We start from the raw sequence: 17,261 nt of genomic DNA, 5'->3' as shown, positions 1-17,261 counted from the left end.
GTTAACACATTTGATCATTAAAATTTGTTTAATGGTTGAATTGACATAGAGATATAGTCAAGAGATAAATGGATTTTGGTAGGTAAGTATGTTCATAAGTTAGCAAATTACCGAGTTGCCGTGAATTTATTCGAAACAACATAAACATGAGTTTAATAATTCTAAGTTAAGAAATGTAAATAATCTAGCACAATTATGTCATCTTGATTAAAATCATCTTTTGAAATCGTGCATTAGAACTTTTATTTTATTTTTATTTATTTTACTTAGTTAAAATCCTATTTTATAATCACTTTCTCAAATCAAAATATTTTTCTTCACCAAAGTGTTTTTAAAATTTCATTCATAAATAATTCTTTTCACAGTCCATGTGGGTACGATAACTCGACACTTACTTGTCACTTTATTACTTGTTGAGATTGTATACACTTGCACATTTCCATCATTCCAAAGATGCATAAATAACAAAGAACAAAAAAAATTAAAGCGCAAATTAAGTCTCATGAATTTATTAAATCAAACTTCAGTTAACCTTTTACTAGAAAAGCGGGTTTAAAAACCCATAAAATAAAATAAAAATCTAAATAAAACTAACAGCGGCTATGTCTAAGTCTCCCAAGTCTTAACTTAATAATGCCTATTTGTAGGGAAAAAATAATAATGTCGAAAATAGAAAAGTGTCCTTAATCATATAAACCAAAATTTTTTAAGGTTTCTTGACAACCTTCACGTCAAACTTTCAAGTCATTTTTGGACATCTTCTTGATGTTTTTGGGCTTCATGAAATAACTTTAACTAGATATTTCAATTTTTTTCGAATCAGTATATTCTAATCTTAAAACGGATATCTACAGCTCAGGTTATAATTAAAATATTGAAATTGTTCATTTATCAATATCATGGGTTTAACTCAAAGTAGAAAATATTTAAAATATTTTTAAAAACAACAAATTTTATTATGATAGTATTCATGTCTTTTAATAATATTATATACTTATTTAAATTAAATAATTTAACTATAATTTTAAAAATCAAAATAGGTGAGTAGTTGGAGATTTAATTTTTGGGTGAACTTTGGAGTTAATTTTATATTATTTAATGTGAAATAATTTAATTAAGATTTATCCAATAAATATGATAAATATAAAGTAGGTATAATATATATATATATATATATATATATTTAAAAAGCCAATTAACTTTTGAAAGTGAGAAATAGAAAGCCTTGGAAAAACAACATACCAACCGGTTTCCAGAAGACCATTCCCAATACGAAAGAAAATTATGGCTATATTTGGCCTAAGATTTCGTTTTCCTTTTTTAGAAAAGGGAAAACATTAAAGAAATGGTTGAAATTTAAAAAAATGAAAAATAAAAATATTTAAAATTTAGAAAACAATTCACTAAAATTATTTTGTAAAAGTGAAAATAACAAACGCATGGATTTTTAACTTTAGATCAATTGATCCTCGTTTAAACTCATATAAACGTAAACATATTCTCTCTTTTTCAACAATTTTTTAATATTAAATTCGATATAATCTATATAATGCGACTTTTTTTTATTTTACTTCCGTTAGAGAAAAAATAATTATTAAACATGTTTTCATTATTAAAAGTAATTTTTTATTTTAATTTACTGAACTTATTTTTCAGTTTTTAAAAGATAAAAATTTATTTTATAAAAATACAAATGGAAATAACAGCTATTTTCATAAATCAAACCAATCCTAAATGAGTTAACTCAATTAAGAAAATATTTTATTTTTGAAGTAAAACAAAAAAAAACAATTTTCATCATCTATACTTTTAATAAAATCATTGATTAAATTAGTGTCACAAGTTAACCGGTATCAACTCGATTAAGAAATGGCTATTATTATCATTTTGATGTCCTTTTTGTTTTTCATACTTTTTAACTAAAATAACTAAATATAACATATTTAGGAATTGAACTCATGTTCAATAGATTTATAAACAAATTCTTTATCATTACATCAATAATAATCCATCGAGAAGCTTTAAAAAATTAACTTGTAATATAAAATGTTTTCTCTCACTATGCTAATTAGATTAATAAAACTTTAAATTTACTACTCAACTAAAACTTCATTTTAGTACATTTTATACATTTTCAGTTTAATATGGATAATTTTTTTCTCCATCAGTTGTATATATATTAATAAACAATTTAACATGCATGTGATGAAATCACCATGGTAAACAAACATAATGCATGTAGTATTCTTAATCTAATATATTTATGTGTATAAATTCATGTTACTCACAATTTAATCTAATTTTTTTTCATTTTAATATCATGCATAATCCATGAGTTACTATGATTAATTAGTTTTAAATCATACTGTCGAAACCTTTTTGAAAATCGACTTTTTATTTTAAAAAACGAATATGAAGCTGCCACCAATATTTTTTAATTAGGTGTGATCAGATCACCCCTAGGTTTTGCCATTTTAATAAATATTAGATTTATTAAAATTATTTTTGGTCTAAAAAAATCCAGGAAATGGGTTCGAGAATCAGTTACGTATGAGGAAGGATTAACACCCTCATAACGCCCAAAATTGGTACCTAATTGATTAGGCCCACCATGACCTAGATATGAAGGCAAAGCCTTCTGTACTCGAAAAAAAATCAAAAAAAGAAACTTTTGGCCCTTTCTCCTTGTTGACGCACACTTTTCACGCCCCGTTTCATCGAAGCCCAGGCCAAACCCTAATGGGTTATGGGGTTTTCGGTCTCGGAGAAGATCTTCGACGACGGAGGGAAGCAAAGCGGCACATGTAAAAGAAAACAAACTTTATTTTTATTTATTATGCTTTTCAAAATAAAATAAAAAATGAATCACCTTTGTTTTTTCTTTTAACGTTTTTTCTTCGTATTCGATTTTTTTGTTGTGTCAAAAAATACAGGCCATTGTTATGGCTTTTATAACCGAATATATTACAAAATATTTTCTTCTCTTTTTTTTGCTTTTTTCTGCCATTTTTGCTTTCTGTTCTCTACCTTCTTCTTTGCAAGTAATCGTGGCAAGGTCAACAGTGTTGGGGAGATGCGCCTTGCCATTCAGTGAAAGGAAGGGGAGAGACCTCGGACGGTGTGTCTACTGACGTGGCGAAAGAGTGGCGCCGAGACTCTTAGGTGAATTTAAGGTTTCTATTAGTTTAGGATAATTTGGCTATTGGGCTTTGGGTTATTAGGTATTAGGGTTAGTAGATGGATTTGGTTGCCGAACTCTTTTTTATTTGAGCCAATTTTTTTTTGTAAATAAACTTGGATTTTTTATTTTTGGTTTTATGTTGGGCTGGATGAATTTGGGCAATTACACATACATTTTATTATTTATTATACATTATTTTTAAACAAGCATATGTGTTTTAAATTTATAATTTCTATACGCATACGCAGAGTTTATGTATTTTAATAATATTATGTATAATTACAAAAAAACTGAAAATAGATGAGTGGTTGGGAGATTTATTTTTTTTGGGTGCGAACTTTGGCATTAATTTTATATAAAAAAATTTCACTGATAGACTTCAAATAATTTAATTAAGCAATAAATACAAAGTAGGTGTAAAACATATATATATATATATATATAGTAAAATATTTTTTTTTGAATATAGCTGGCTGGTATTATTATTGCACGGCTCAAGGCAAAAGAAACGTCTGAAAAACTACAAACAGTAACATGAAAAGATAAGCAACAGAAGAAAAGGAAACAGCTGTCTAAGCAGTAATAAATGAACTCCTAGAAACTACCAGTCTAAAAAAACAGAAAGAAAACGTCTTGAGCCAAACCTCTTCATCTTTAAAATATCAGCCAAGCCTCTCTCTAAGTTGAAAATCGGAACCGAGTAAAGGAGAGAGCAAAAGTTTTGAACACAATGTTGGAGATTCATCGAACCTTCTCCAATTTCAAAGCCACCGAGGGGAACCCTAGAGACTCTGGAACCAAGACAATCTGTCTGCCGTTACCATCTTCTTCACCGATTCAGGCACACCATTACCCTATCCACCGCAAACCTGTCTTCTCCGGCCTTCCAATGCAAGAGTATGGGCTGCTCGGTTAACGATTCTGGGCACAAACAGGTAAGATACCTCATCAAAACTCAACCCCATTTTGCAAATATGTTGAGTAATCTACCTAAGAACCGATTTGTCTTCCCCTCCCTTCTTAATGCTCTTGATAACTGACAGAGAGTCACCTTCTACTAGCAGACACCGAAAGCCCATCTCAGTCGCATAGATTAGTGCTCTTTCACAAGCCCGCGCTTCTGCTACAAATGCGTCAACGACATCTTCAAACAGATAAGTTTCTGCTCCTAAAATTGGTCCTGTAGAATCTCTGGCTAATACTACTGTTGTAGCGATTTTGGCTTCTTTTTGGAAAGACGCATCAAAGTTTAGCTTGATAACTCCCTCATCTGGGGGTCTCCACAGATCTTTCGTCATCACTTTAAGAGGAGAACGGAGACTCTCTTAAATTAGACTGATCTCTTGTTCATAACCTCGAATGAACCCTAAGAATTCTTGCATAGAAACTTGACCCTTCATGGATTAATTTGTTTCTGCGATACCAAAGCCCCCAAATAGAAATAGAAATAACTCGTTTCTGATGCTCATCTGCTGCAGAAAATGTTTTAACAAAACGCCTCTTACTACACCACGAAGCTTCCAGCGGTGGGATCTTTATTTGTAAAGAAGCCCAAACACGCTATAAAATATCACAGGACCATACCAAATGATTTGAATCCTCCAGATCTGTCTTACACAAAGGGTAAGCAACATCCACACTCAACTTCCGTCGCGCTAGATTACCAAAATGAGGCAACAAATCATTAATCAGCCTCCAGTTATGGATTTTGATTTTTTATGGGATATTTAGTGACCATAAGGCTTTGTAAAAATCTTTGTAAGCATCATTCATAGGGGAAACTTGGGTGTTATATTGTAAATGAGCTGTAGTGAGAACTCTATATCCACTCTTTACAATGTATTCCCCCGAACCTTCGTGCTTCCAAACTATCACATCCTCCGAACTACCTCCAGAAATCGGAATAGCGAAGATTCGAGCTGCTGTTTCCTCATCAACTATTTTTTCCACCAGCACCCTATTCCAGGTATTAGATTCAGATTCAATCAGTTGATTAACTGTCGTTCAATTAGGCCTGATCTGCTGGATTGAAACTCTGTTATTATCTCTTCCAGGCAGCTAAGGGTCATTCTAGATATTGACACAAGCACCACTTCCAATCCGCCACACAATCCCTTCCGCTATCAACTCCCTAGCGCTGCGGATACTTCTCCAGGTAAAAGAAAGGTAAGAACCAATTTTCGCAGATAATATATCCAAAAACAGAAAATAACGAGCTTTTAAAACTCTAGCTAATAGACAATGAGGTTGAAATAAAATACGCCAAACCTGTTTTGCCAATAAGGCCTTATTAAACAAAAACAAGTTTTTAAAACCTAACCCACCAGCGCATTTCGGATAGCATAATTTATCCCAACTACTCCAATGATTCCCCTTCGATGTCTTATTATTTGACCACCAGAATCTATTCATAATTCCTTCTAGTGTACAACATAACGTTTTTGGAAAAAAAAAGCATTGCATAGCATAAAGCAGAGTTACCTGCAAAACTAATTTGATGAAAACCTCATTTCCCCCAATTGACAAATATCGCAAACTCCACCTTTCAACTCTTTTCCTGAACCTATCAGCAAAATCAGCAAAAGCTTATTTTTTCCGTCGACCCACCATCATAAGCAGTCCAAGATACTTTTTAGGATTGTTAGCCACTCGAACTCCGAATAAATTGGTAATCTCCTCATTTACAATTTAGTTCACATTAGCCCCGAAGTAGATAAGGGACTTGTCGAAATTCACCCTCTGTCTTGAGACCATTTCATATTCCCGAATAATATCTTGGACCACTTTAGCCCCCTCATACGAAGCATCACCGAAAAGGATACAATCATCTGCAAAGAACAAATGATTAATAGCCAGTCTTTCCCTTCCAATAGTTGCACGCATCATCCAACCCTTCTTTTTTGCATCCTGAATCAACGTAGAGAACCCTTTAGCACAGATGAGAAACAGATGGGAACTAAGAGGATCTCCTTGTCTTAATCCTATTGAAGGAAAAAACCATTCACCATCAATTCCATTAAGAGAAACAGGATAGGAAACCAAGCATACACTTCTCAGGATGAGGACAATCCAATCCTCATGGAAACCGAAGTGCTTCATCATACCTGTAAGAAAATCCCACTCAACCCGGTCATACTTTTTACTCATATCGAGTTTAAGCACAAAATTTCCTCTTTTGCCGCTCTTTTTCAATTTAAGAGAGTGAAGGACCTCATAAGCAATCAACACATTATCCGAAATAAGTCTTCCTGGGATAAAATCCCTTTGAGCTTCATTGATACAACTACCTAAAATTGAACTCATACGAATAACTAAAACTTTTGCAATAACTTTGTAAACAACGTTACAAAAGCTTATGGGTCTAAATTGTGACATGTTTTTTGGTTTATCGACCTTGGGAATCAAAATGATACGTGTTTTATTAATATCCTCTACTTCAGATTGACTATTGAGAATAGATAAACAATAATTAGAAATCTCCGGTCCAACAATATGCCAGTACCTTTGGAAAAAAGTAGCAGGAAAACCATCAATACCAGGTGCTTTCAGAGGCGCCATCAACTTAATTGCGTAATCAATATCCTCCTCCGTAAATTGTCTAAGCAACCTATCATTCATACTATCAGTAACTTTTTTCTCTACTAGACTAAATAAGAGCTCATCTAGTCCCACATCGGAAGCTGAAAATAGTTTTTCAAAATAACCCTCAGCAATCTCCATGGTCCCTTTTGGCGATGTAATTTTTTCTCCAGTCTCATCTTCTAGTTCAGAGATTCGCCTAAGAAATTGTTGTTGAACAGCAATCTTATGAAAGTAGCTTGTGTTGCGATCACCATTCTTGAGCCAGTTAACTCGGGCACGTTGCTCCCAGATTAACTCTTCTTTATCTGCCTCTAAATTAAGCTGTAATTGGATCTCCATGATTTCAGCTAACATCTCATCCGAAGGATCCTGATTATAGAGGCAATAGAGCTTGTCTTCTAACTCCCCCCTATTTCTCTTCATCTTCTTACTCCTGGCTTTACTCCAATTTTGCATATGACTACCCATACTCTCTAATTTGCACGGTATACTACCAGTAGTATTTTCCCACCAATTTTTAACCATCTCCTCAAAGGGGCTTTCAAGGCACCATTTAGCCTCAAATCGAAACGTCGTAGCATTATGATGCCGATCATTTCGTCCCACTCCCATGGTATCAAGAAGAATGGAACAATGGTCTGAAAATGAATGACTCAAATGTTGAACTTGGTATCCTGGGAAAAGATCCACCTAATCAAACGTAGCCACTCCACGATCCAGCCGCTCTCTATTATTTGTAGAAGTGAACCTTCCTCTTTCCCAAATGAACCACCGGCCTATAAATCCTAAATCATTGAGGCTGCAGTCCTCTAACACCATACGAAATTCCATCGTCTGACGTGCTGATCTAAGACGACCTCCTTTCCTTTCAAAAGAATTTGCAATTTCCTTGAAGTGACCTAGTCAGATCTTAGCTTCCTTAGAAGATTCCAAAAATCTCGTCTATATCTTTCATCTGGATTCCCATAAAACCCCGCTAATCGCCACATGTCACCTCTTCATTATCATGAACCTCAACGTCAATATGGAATTATGAGAAACTTTTAAGTTTGATCAAGGAATTCCCTGTCCAGCCCAATGATAGCCTGCCGTTAGAACCTGTAGCTCCAATATCAATCCCATTTTCAAAATCGCATTTCAACCTAACCAATTCCATTTTTTTTAGCTTAATTTTGTCTCCATAAGAAACAAAATTTGGGGATTAATGGCTCTCAACTTATTCCTGAGCCTTTTTACAGTTCGTGGTTTCCTCAAACCATGAACATTCCAGCCAAGTATTTTGATTGTGCCCGGCTATTTTGAGCACCAGAGCTAGCCGATAAATCCAAAGAGTCGTAATCATTTTTAAATTGAGTTTTGAAAAATGGGATCGACTTTAAAAAAACCAAAAATGGGAGTCGCAATCAATCTTTTTAGGTGTGATTGGATCACTTTATAAAATATTTTATTTTAAAAAATTAATTTTGGTCTATGAAAGTAGAGAAAACGGATTCGGGAGTTAGTTACTTACGAGGAAGGGTTAGTACCCTCGTAACGCCCAAAAATTAGTACTTAATTGATTATCAAGTCTTTAATGTCGAAAATTTGAAAGTTTTAATATGCAAATTTCTTTTAATTAGAATATCTCAATTTTGAAAATTAAGGCTCACTTATTTCAAACGAGTTAAAATATCACATCCAGTAAGTTAGGACGCAACATTTTAAAACTTTAGAAACTAAGCTTGTCTTTCGAAAATTTTTATCTTGAAACAACAAAGCGCTCTATCCAGTATGTTAGGGCACTATGTTTTAAAATCTCAAAATAATTATTTAAGTTTTGAAAACTCAAAATTACTTAGAAGGTGCTTGACTATTCGAATTTAACGAGAAAAGTCGTAACTCAATAAGTTAGGGCACTACCTTTCTCGAAGTTTTTAAACATCAAGTATTGTCTTTTATTTTTTTTTAAAAAAAATCTTGGAATATTATTTTAAATGACAGGATGACATATTAATGCATCATGAAGCATAGATGTACAAAATATTTTAACATTTCCACATAAATAATATCATTAAGACAAAACTAAATAACATTAACATAGGTTTAATGAAAAAATTATACTAGAGTAAATATAAGATAATAAACAAATAAAAACATGAGTAAACTAAAAGAAAAACATAATACATGTAAAAATTATACAACGATATATATCATAAAATAGTACATAAAAGAAATAATTAAACATAACATATAAAAAAATGAAACTATGCACATAAAATAAATGACATACACTAAAAAATGAATAAATAGAATATTTACAAATTATAAAAATATAATGCAATAGTTCAAAATACATGAAATGATAATATAATATATATACATGCGTAGAAAATATATATTTGAAAATAAACTAAATAAAAAGATTAAATATTATAATATATAAAATACATAATCAAATGTATAAAAGATAGGAATAAATATACATATTTGAAAAAATGAAGAAATTAAAGTAAAAAAAGGTTGAAAAATTAAGATAGACGAAGACTAAAATAAGAATAAACCACAGAGAGTAAGAACGCAAGAGGGAAAGAAATTTGGGTGAATGTTCTTAAGAATTATTATTGCTTCCCAAAGCTCAAGTGTGTTTACAATGAAGGGAGAAGTCTCTATTTATAGTTGAAATTTTTCAAATCCAACGGTGCAGGTTAATTACATCAACGGTTAAGATTAAAAGGTATCTACAAATTAAATCTCTAAGATTACAAAATTATATTTTCTAAGATTGTATATTATATCTAAGATTGCATATTATTGAAGATTATATTTTCATATGAGTTAAGCTTGTAGATGGACCTTAAATTTTTTCAAGTAATGGGCCATTCCGGTCGGGCCGAATTATATTTGTAATTCTAGATTGAATTTGGATTTTTTTTTTTTTAGGTTTATTATTTATGGACTTATTTCTGGGCCCGGGAAAAATTGAGTGTCTACAAATTCAAAATAACAAGTGGGCCTACCACTACTCGCTGTCTCTTCTTTCCTTCCAACATTGCAATAGGGTCATTTTCCTCCTCTGAGATCAAATCCATAGGCCCATACTCCAACTCATCATTATGGATACCATCTTTGCTCCAATTACGCCCTTGACTTTGCACAATAGGGGATTGTTGTTGATTAGATCCCAATTGATTTAAATTGATAATTGACATTTGATTCCCCATATTTCCGCCTAATTTCCGCCCTGTATCATTCCCCTCATTTAATAAGAAATTTTGATTGAAACTTTCCAAATTTCCAGCGTTGTACTGTAAGCCATCAGCATCTTGAAGCCAACTATCACCACCAAGTTTCGACGCTTTGGTACAGCTCGCAGTGTTAAGTCCTAGCCAAAAATTATTTTTGAAAATTCAATTTTTAATCGATATGGACAGTAGCTTTCACCATGACCCAATCTTCTACAAATAAAACAAAATAGACTAAGCTTTTCGTACTTAAATTTGGCATAAACAGTCATAGTTTTCCTAATCTGGAGCTTCTTCTTAAGTTTCAATGGGGCAGATACATCCAAGAAAACACGAATACGCGTGTATTGTTTGAGACCCAAAGACAGTATTGAAGTGTCGTATTGAAGGAATTTACCACAAAAATTACCAAATTGTTTAGCCATCGTTTCGGTCATGATCCCTGGTGGTAATTCATGAACTTGTATCCAAAACTCGGTAAAGTTTAGCGCTAATGTTGCTGGATTTTCTCCCATTGGAAGTCTTTGAAGTATAAGTAGATGGTTATTAAAGAACCACGGTGTTCCAGCAAGTACTCTATGGATGTCAACCTCGTGAAAAAATTGAAAGAGATACCTTTTTTCTCCGAGATCTGTAATGCAAATTCCCCCAGTAGGGTGTCAGAGATCAGCCATAGTGTTCCGCAGTGAAGAGAAATGTTAGGCAGCGTCCCACTAAACAGAATTGAAAAGATTTTTCCACCACCACACCTTCCTCGTGAAAAGCTTCTTCCTCTTCATCTAAAAGACTCAGATTTGTCAACTCCTCTTCCATGAAGGATTCAGCAGACCCCACCAGATTGCAAATGAAAAAGAAGATGACGAATTCAGAAAGTTTAAAGAAAACTATAAAAGAAAACAGGAGTGAAGAAAATCGTGCCAAAAGGCAGACAGAGAATCGTGCCAAAAGGCAGACTTGTAAAATTTATTTCTTATATATAGTAAAATATTTAAAACCCAACTTTCATAAGTGGAAGCGAGAGCTACAAAGCGTTGGATTTGTGCACCCAACTATATTTGTTTTTTCATTTTGATTTTTTTTTTGCTTAATTTGATATTAAAGTACACTTTTTTATGTTGTAAGGAATATTAAAAATTTATTTGACAACTTTGATCAATAAAAAAATATTACGTAACGTATTTTGATTAATGAAAAACATCACGAGACATTCTCTTATAGAATATACAAGTTTTTTATTATTAAACCTTAAATTTTATAAAAAAATGGAAATAAATATATATAAAAGATTCTAAAAATATAAGATAAAAAGTACATAAATTATAAAAATTATACAAATGGATGTATTTTTTAAATCTACATGGAATTAAAATAATTTTTAAATAAAATTAAATCAAATAAAAACTAAATATTTTGTAAATTCCTTTTTTACTTTTTACTTAAAATATATATATTAAATTAAATTAACAAAAATAAAATAATTCCATTCTTTTCCCATGTTCTCTCTCTCTCCTCCCTGTCTTCTTCCCCACTCTTTCTTCTTCTTCATCATCTTTTTACCCAATAAAAAAAAATCATTGATATTTTCCATTACCACAGTCATATCCATATCACAACTATTATCACAATACACCAAAAAATAAAAAAGTAAATACATCAAAAGGCACAAATCCAAATTTTAGCCAATGCAACTCGAATTGTTTTAGGTATTGTTCAAGTCATCTAAACAGGGAAAGAGAAGTTTATGAAGAATACCCAATTTTGGAGTTGAAGTTTTGAAAATGACTTGTAGATCTAGAAAAACATGTTCTTTAATTTTTTGGAAAAATGAACACTGAACAAAAAAAAGAGAACGTAAAAAAAAAAAAAAAAGAATGATGAAATTTGCACTCAAATGGCCATCGGTGAGTGGTGGTTGGCGGTGGAGCATGGCAATCAATGGTGGCTACGAACATTAAGATTTGAAATTTTTTTTGCTAAATTTGAAACTATAAAGAACATATGAATTTATGTCAAAGATTCAAGTTTAACGTTACAGTAAGGCAAAAAACTTACTAAAAATTGTCTGCTCTCTGTAGCACATTTTTTTTGCTTTCATAACACGATTTTGTCTTTGTGTTTTTGTGATTTTTAAATCATAGTGCTTGCTTTTATCACTTTTTCCTTGGATTTTCTCTCGTTTGGAAGTTTTTTTTAGTGTGTTTGTTATTCTTTGACTATGGAGAAAGAGATGGCTGGGCTGAATGTAGAAGCTGGGGAAGATGAGGCATTACTATTGCCAATAGATCTGGGGATATACAAAAATCGATGTTTGACCACTGCTTAGTTGGTTATTTTTTAACAGCCAGTGTTGTTTATTTTCCAACAATAAGAAATAGCATAGAAAATTTGTGGCACACTTTTAAGGGGAGTTTAGATATCAGACCTAGGAGGTAGGCATTTTTTGTTCAAATTCTTTCATGAAATGGATATCAATCGGGTGATCAAAGGAGCTCCCTAGACTTTTAACAATCATTTATTGATCATCCATCGTTTAGAAAAGAATAAAGATTCAGTGCAAGTCCCATTGGTGTTTTTAGCTTTCTAGGTTCAAGTTCATGATTTACTGCCAGGTTTTTTTCGGAAACAATGGCAAAGCAATTGGGAAATTTTATCGGGTGTTTTATAGACTATAACACGAATCAGGTGAATTAGGGGGTCAAAAGCTTTCTAAGGATCAGATTCAATCTGGATGTGAGAAAACCTTTGAAGAGAAGAAAAAAGATAATGATTTCTTTTTTCAAATTTGCCCATATTAATTTTAGATATAAGAAGCTTACTTTGTTTTGCTTTTTATGTGGCTACTTAAGCCATAATGACAAATTTTGTCCAGTTAGATTGAACAAAAGAAGAGATAATTTGGAGTTGGGATAGAATTTTAACCTTAAAGCTCAATCAATTAGGGCCATAACCATGAAAAATGTCTAGCTTCATGAGGAAGGGGATGATGAAAATAAGAAAATAAATCATTTCATGCATGGTTTAGGGAGGAATTCAAGGAAATAAATTAGGATAGGATTTATGGACAAATATTCACCCAATCTTGGGATTTAATTTGGAAGGATTCTCAAATCAATAAACGTTAAATATGGTGGAGCATTCTAAAGAATTGAGCTGGGTGGAAATGGAGCAAGACTTGGAGGATAATTTGATTGAGAGTGATGATGGAAAGAAGAAGCCCAAAATGGTTTTTTTGGACTTTAATGTTTCTGACTATCATGATTTGTTAGGGGTTATGGAAGACTAGTCAAATGCTTATTCTTATCTTGTATTGACGGCTACCAAGAGGCAAGTCGACCGGGCACTATAAAAATATTACGTTGGAATATCTGCAAATTGAGGAGTACGCAGGCTAAACGAAGGCTTCGATAGATGTTAAAGACCTATAATCTTCTTAATGGAGACTAAATTAGATGGTGTACAAATGGAAAAAGCCCAAATGAGATGTGGTTTTGCAAATAGGATTGATGTTTTAGTGAATGATATGAAAGGTAGTCTTAACTTAACATGGAATGGGAATGATCTTGTACAATTGAGAAGTTTTTCAAAAAAAAAAAACCACACTAATGTGAATATTCAGATGGATGAATGTGGAAGTAAATGGAGGCTAATGGGTTTTATAAATTTCCAGATGTTCATCATAGGGAGGAGGGTTGGGATTTATTGCGTCTTTAGGAAGATCAAGAATTTCCTTGGATTGTCTATGGGATTTCAATGAAATTTTATACTCTTTTGAAAAGAGAGGAAGAAGGTCGTGGTATGAAAAATAGATGGAAAATTTTTAAAGGATGTTAGACGACTATCAATTGATGGATGCGGGTTTTTTGGGATCACATTTCACTTGGGAAAGAGGAAATCTACCGAAAATGAATATCCGTGAAAAGTTAGATAAATAGTGGAAAATACTGATTGGATGTACCTGTTCTATGAATATTCTATTAGAAATTTACCGCATTCTTTTTTTGATCATTGTCCTTTTCTAATACAGTTGGATCTAGAAAATAGGAGAAGGGAAAAAAAGAGATTTTGGTTTGAAGTTTGGTGGGTGTTGGAGGAAACATATAAAAAGGAAATTCGTCAGATTAGGGAAGAAGTTTTGAATTCAATGCTGGACAAATTAGAAGCCTTTAAGTCCAATTTATTGATATGAGAAAAGGGAATAAAAGAAAAATAGACTGAAGTGCCTAGGTGATTGAATAGGAGATTTGAAAATTCTATCCGAGTTAAAGAAAAGGAATAATTAAATCTTGGCAGAAATAATCAACACAAAGATACACCTCAATCTAGAGATGGAGAAGGATGAAATGTACAGGGAACAAAGGGCTTAAACAAATTGGCTATATTTAGGAGATAAAAATACAAAAAAAAATTCACAATTTTGTATCCTGACGTAAACGTTTGAACTGGATACGAGGATTGCAAAATGTGGATAGGAATGTAGCCACGAGTGAAGATGAAGTGGAAGAAATTGCTAGGAATTATTTTATTAGTCTATTTGCGTCAAAAGGAATAGGGAATTTGGAGCATGTATTGTCGAGAGTGGATAGATGTACAACAAATAATATGAACCAATTACTGTTAACAAATTGTATAGCTGAAAAGGTGTTTGTTGCGGTGAGTAGGATGGTGTAACACCTCAAAACTTGGCCTAGAAGTTTAGACCGAATCCTGGAAGTTACATTGGCCACCAAAAGTGGCAGAAACAAAAACTTTAATTCAAACCAAGAAAAACTTTTTTGTTCATTATGTTTGAAACAATATTAAGCCGGCGGCAAACATTCGTAAAAAAAATCCACGATTTTTAAATTTCAGTCCAAATAACACCTTACGAAAGTCCAACATAAAAACTTGTACCACAGTTTATATAATCATTTTACAAATCGACTTAAAATTATCTGAATAAAACTTATGAGATTCTACTTAAACCAAATCAAACTGCATCTTTCTGAGACCTTCGGTATGCCAAGTTCAACTCCAAAACACAGAAAGTACCTGAAAGGAAAGACACTACAGAGATAAGCTATGCGAGCTTAGTGTGTGTTCGAAACATAAACAGATTGCAAAAGACAGGGTGACAATAAATACTTCAGACAAGCATATGTATAAAAATATCACTTACGAAAGCCTCAGTTGGTATGTCAAATACAATATCAAACCACAGAAATGAATTTCCAATCATATGCAATAATCAGATCATATTGCATGGCATTAACTATATTGTCAATAACCAGAAGTTTACACAAACAGACAAAATATTCTGACAAATAGACGTGTATTTAGATGCAAACAGATGCACAAGTCAAAATCCCATCCCACCAACCAAACACCACTTCGTCCATCCAAGCACAACGCATAGAACCATAATAGGTTCATCCACCCTACACACCACAACGTGGAACTATGCCACCTGAGTAACTGTATACAGCTAAGCTGATATACATATAGGATAGTGCGGTAGACCACTATTCAAAAGTATCGCAGTTAAAACTGCTAAGTCTGTTTTTCTTCTCTTCATAATCAGATCCTAAAATTTTCATGCATGCAACTATGCACACATTACACAGACAACATACAGAAACGGACATTAACATTTCTAGTTTGAACAGATTCAGATTTGATTATACTTGTATTCCAATATTCAGTTACGACAACAATAATAAAATCATACTTATTCATCACATAAAGGAGCAATAAAATTAAAGCCCATAAATGCACATATATACATGAACCAAACTAACTTGAGTCCCAAACACACTTACCGAGGCTTGAATGAGGGTCGAATTACATAAAAACATAAAACAGACAGTTTATGACTCAAAACAAAAATTCTGCAAAATAGGGCCACATGGCCATGTGGCCCGGCTGTATGAAAGTGCCTAGGCATTATGGGGGTCTACACGCTTATGTGAAGGCCACACATGTCCGTGTGGAGGAGACACACGCCTGTTTTGGTACACATGCTCGTGTGGCCAAGCCATCTGGTACAATTTTTTTTCCAAAAACCCTAATTCCCAATTTCGCATGGCCGTGTGAGCCACCCATGTAGGGCACACGCCCGTGTAGGGTACACGCATGTGTGGCCACCCGTGTGGACACGAAACCACACCAAAATAACCTAAAAGTCATGCTTTTGATGCCAAAATAATTCTCATCCTTTGGAAATCTAGAAATGTACTGAAATATATAGAATTTCATGCAATTCAGAAACAATATGATACTTCAATTAACCAATTTCATAAACACACAAGACATTATAAAATTTCACTGTAATTCGATACAAAAGTTAAACCGTTTCAGAACACACACCTTAGAATCGATATCAAGCAGCAAAGATCAATCGATTCTCCCTCACCAACAGTTCGGAAACCACAATTTTACACATAAACTTAAACTATAAGAACTCCCATTAACAAATAATAGAAACATGAGCAATTCTATCATAAACCCTCATGAGCAAAACTTACTCGCTTCACCTCCGATAAAACAAAACAGACAAGGATGATCAGTCTTGACAGACAACAGTAACGTGTGTAAAATGAAAGAAATAAGAAATCAAAAGAACTAAAATTTGGGGAAAAAATAGACAAATATTAGAGGGAACAAAAAGGAAAAATATGAAAAAGGAAATAGGAAAAGAACGTCAAACTAACAAAAAACTCCTCTTTCAAATTTTAAAAGTAATTTTTTAAAAATTAAAAGGAAAAACCAAAATAAATTAATTCCTCAAAACACACATGAGAACTCGAACCCAGAACCCAGAGGTGAACTAACACACACCCAACCACCAGACTAGCAGACCCATTCTGACAGTAAAACGTGAAAACCCACTCAAGTGCTTGACCTATTCAATGACCCTAATCAAAACCTCAAAACTTCTAACCCTAAATTTCGAGGTATTATAAATGGGGCCTACAAAAACTGTAACACCCTTAAGGATAGTACTCTAGAATGACATATTTTTATGTGCTAATTGCATGTTTATTTTGAGTATGACCCTACTAATTTCAGCTATTTATGGTCTTTTATCTTTCAGGGACTAAAATGGAGGCAAAAAGTACAAATTTGAAGATAAAATGGGCCAACATGCGACATAAGAAAAAAGGTGGTGCCAAAAATACAAGAATGGAAGATATAAGGGCAAAAGTGTAAAAAAAAAGATTTTATAGCACAAGACTTTATTTAATGTTTAATTATATTAGGATAATTATTAATGATTATTATTTAGATTTAATTTTAGGATT

The 17,261-nt window shown here is 32.8% G+C and overlaps 1 long non-coding RNA gene across 2 annotated transcripts; it reads left to right on the top strand.

Annotated features, from left to right (window-relative positions):
• Positions 1-3,651: 3,651 nt before the first annotated feature.
• LOC108479130 (uncharacterized) lies at positions 3,652-17,261 on the top strand. Of its 2 annotated transcripts, none has more exons than XR_001870421.2 (4): positions 3,652-4,116; positions 4,225-5,147; positions 5,236-5,347; positions 17,054-17,261. It is a non-coding gene; the product is annotated as an uncharacterized LOC108479130 (long non-coding RNA). The 2 variants fall into 2 exon arrangements; XR_008276241.1 differs by lacking the exon at positions 17,054-17,261 and adding an exon at positions 9,447-11,158.

Source organism: Gossypium arboreum, chromosome 12 (assembly GCF_025698485.1).
Source record: "Gossypium arboreum isolate Shixiya-1 chromosome 12, ASM2569848v2, whole genome shotgun sequence".
NCBI lineage: Eukaryota > Viridiplantae > Streptophyta > Magnoliopsida > Malvales > Malvaceae > Gossypium > Gossypium arboreum.
Note: the sequence above shows the minus strand (reverse complement) of the source record. Positions and strands in the feature narration are given on the sequence as shown.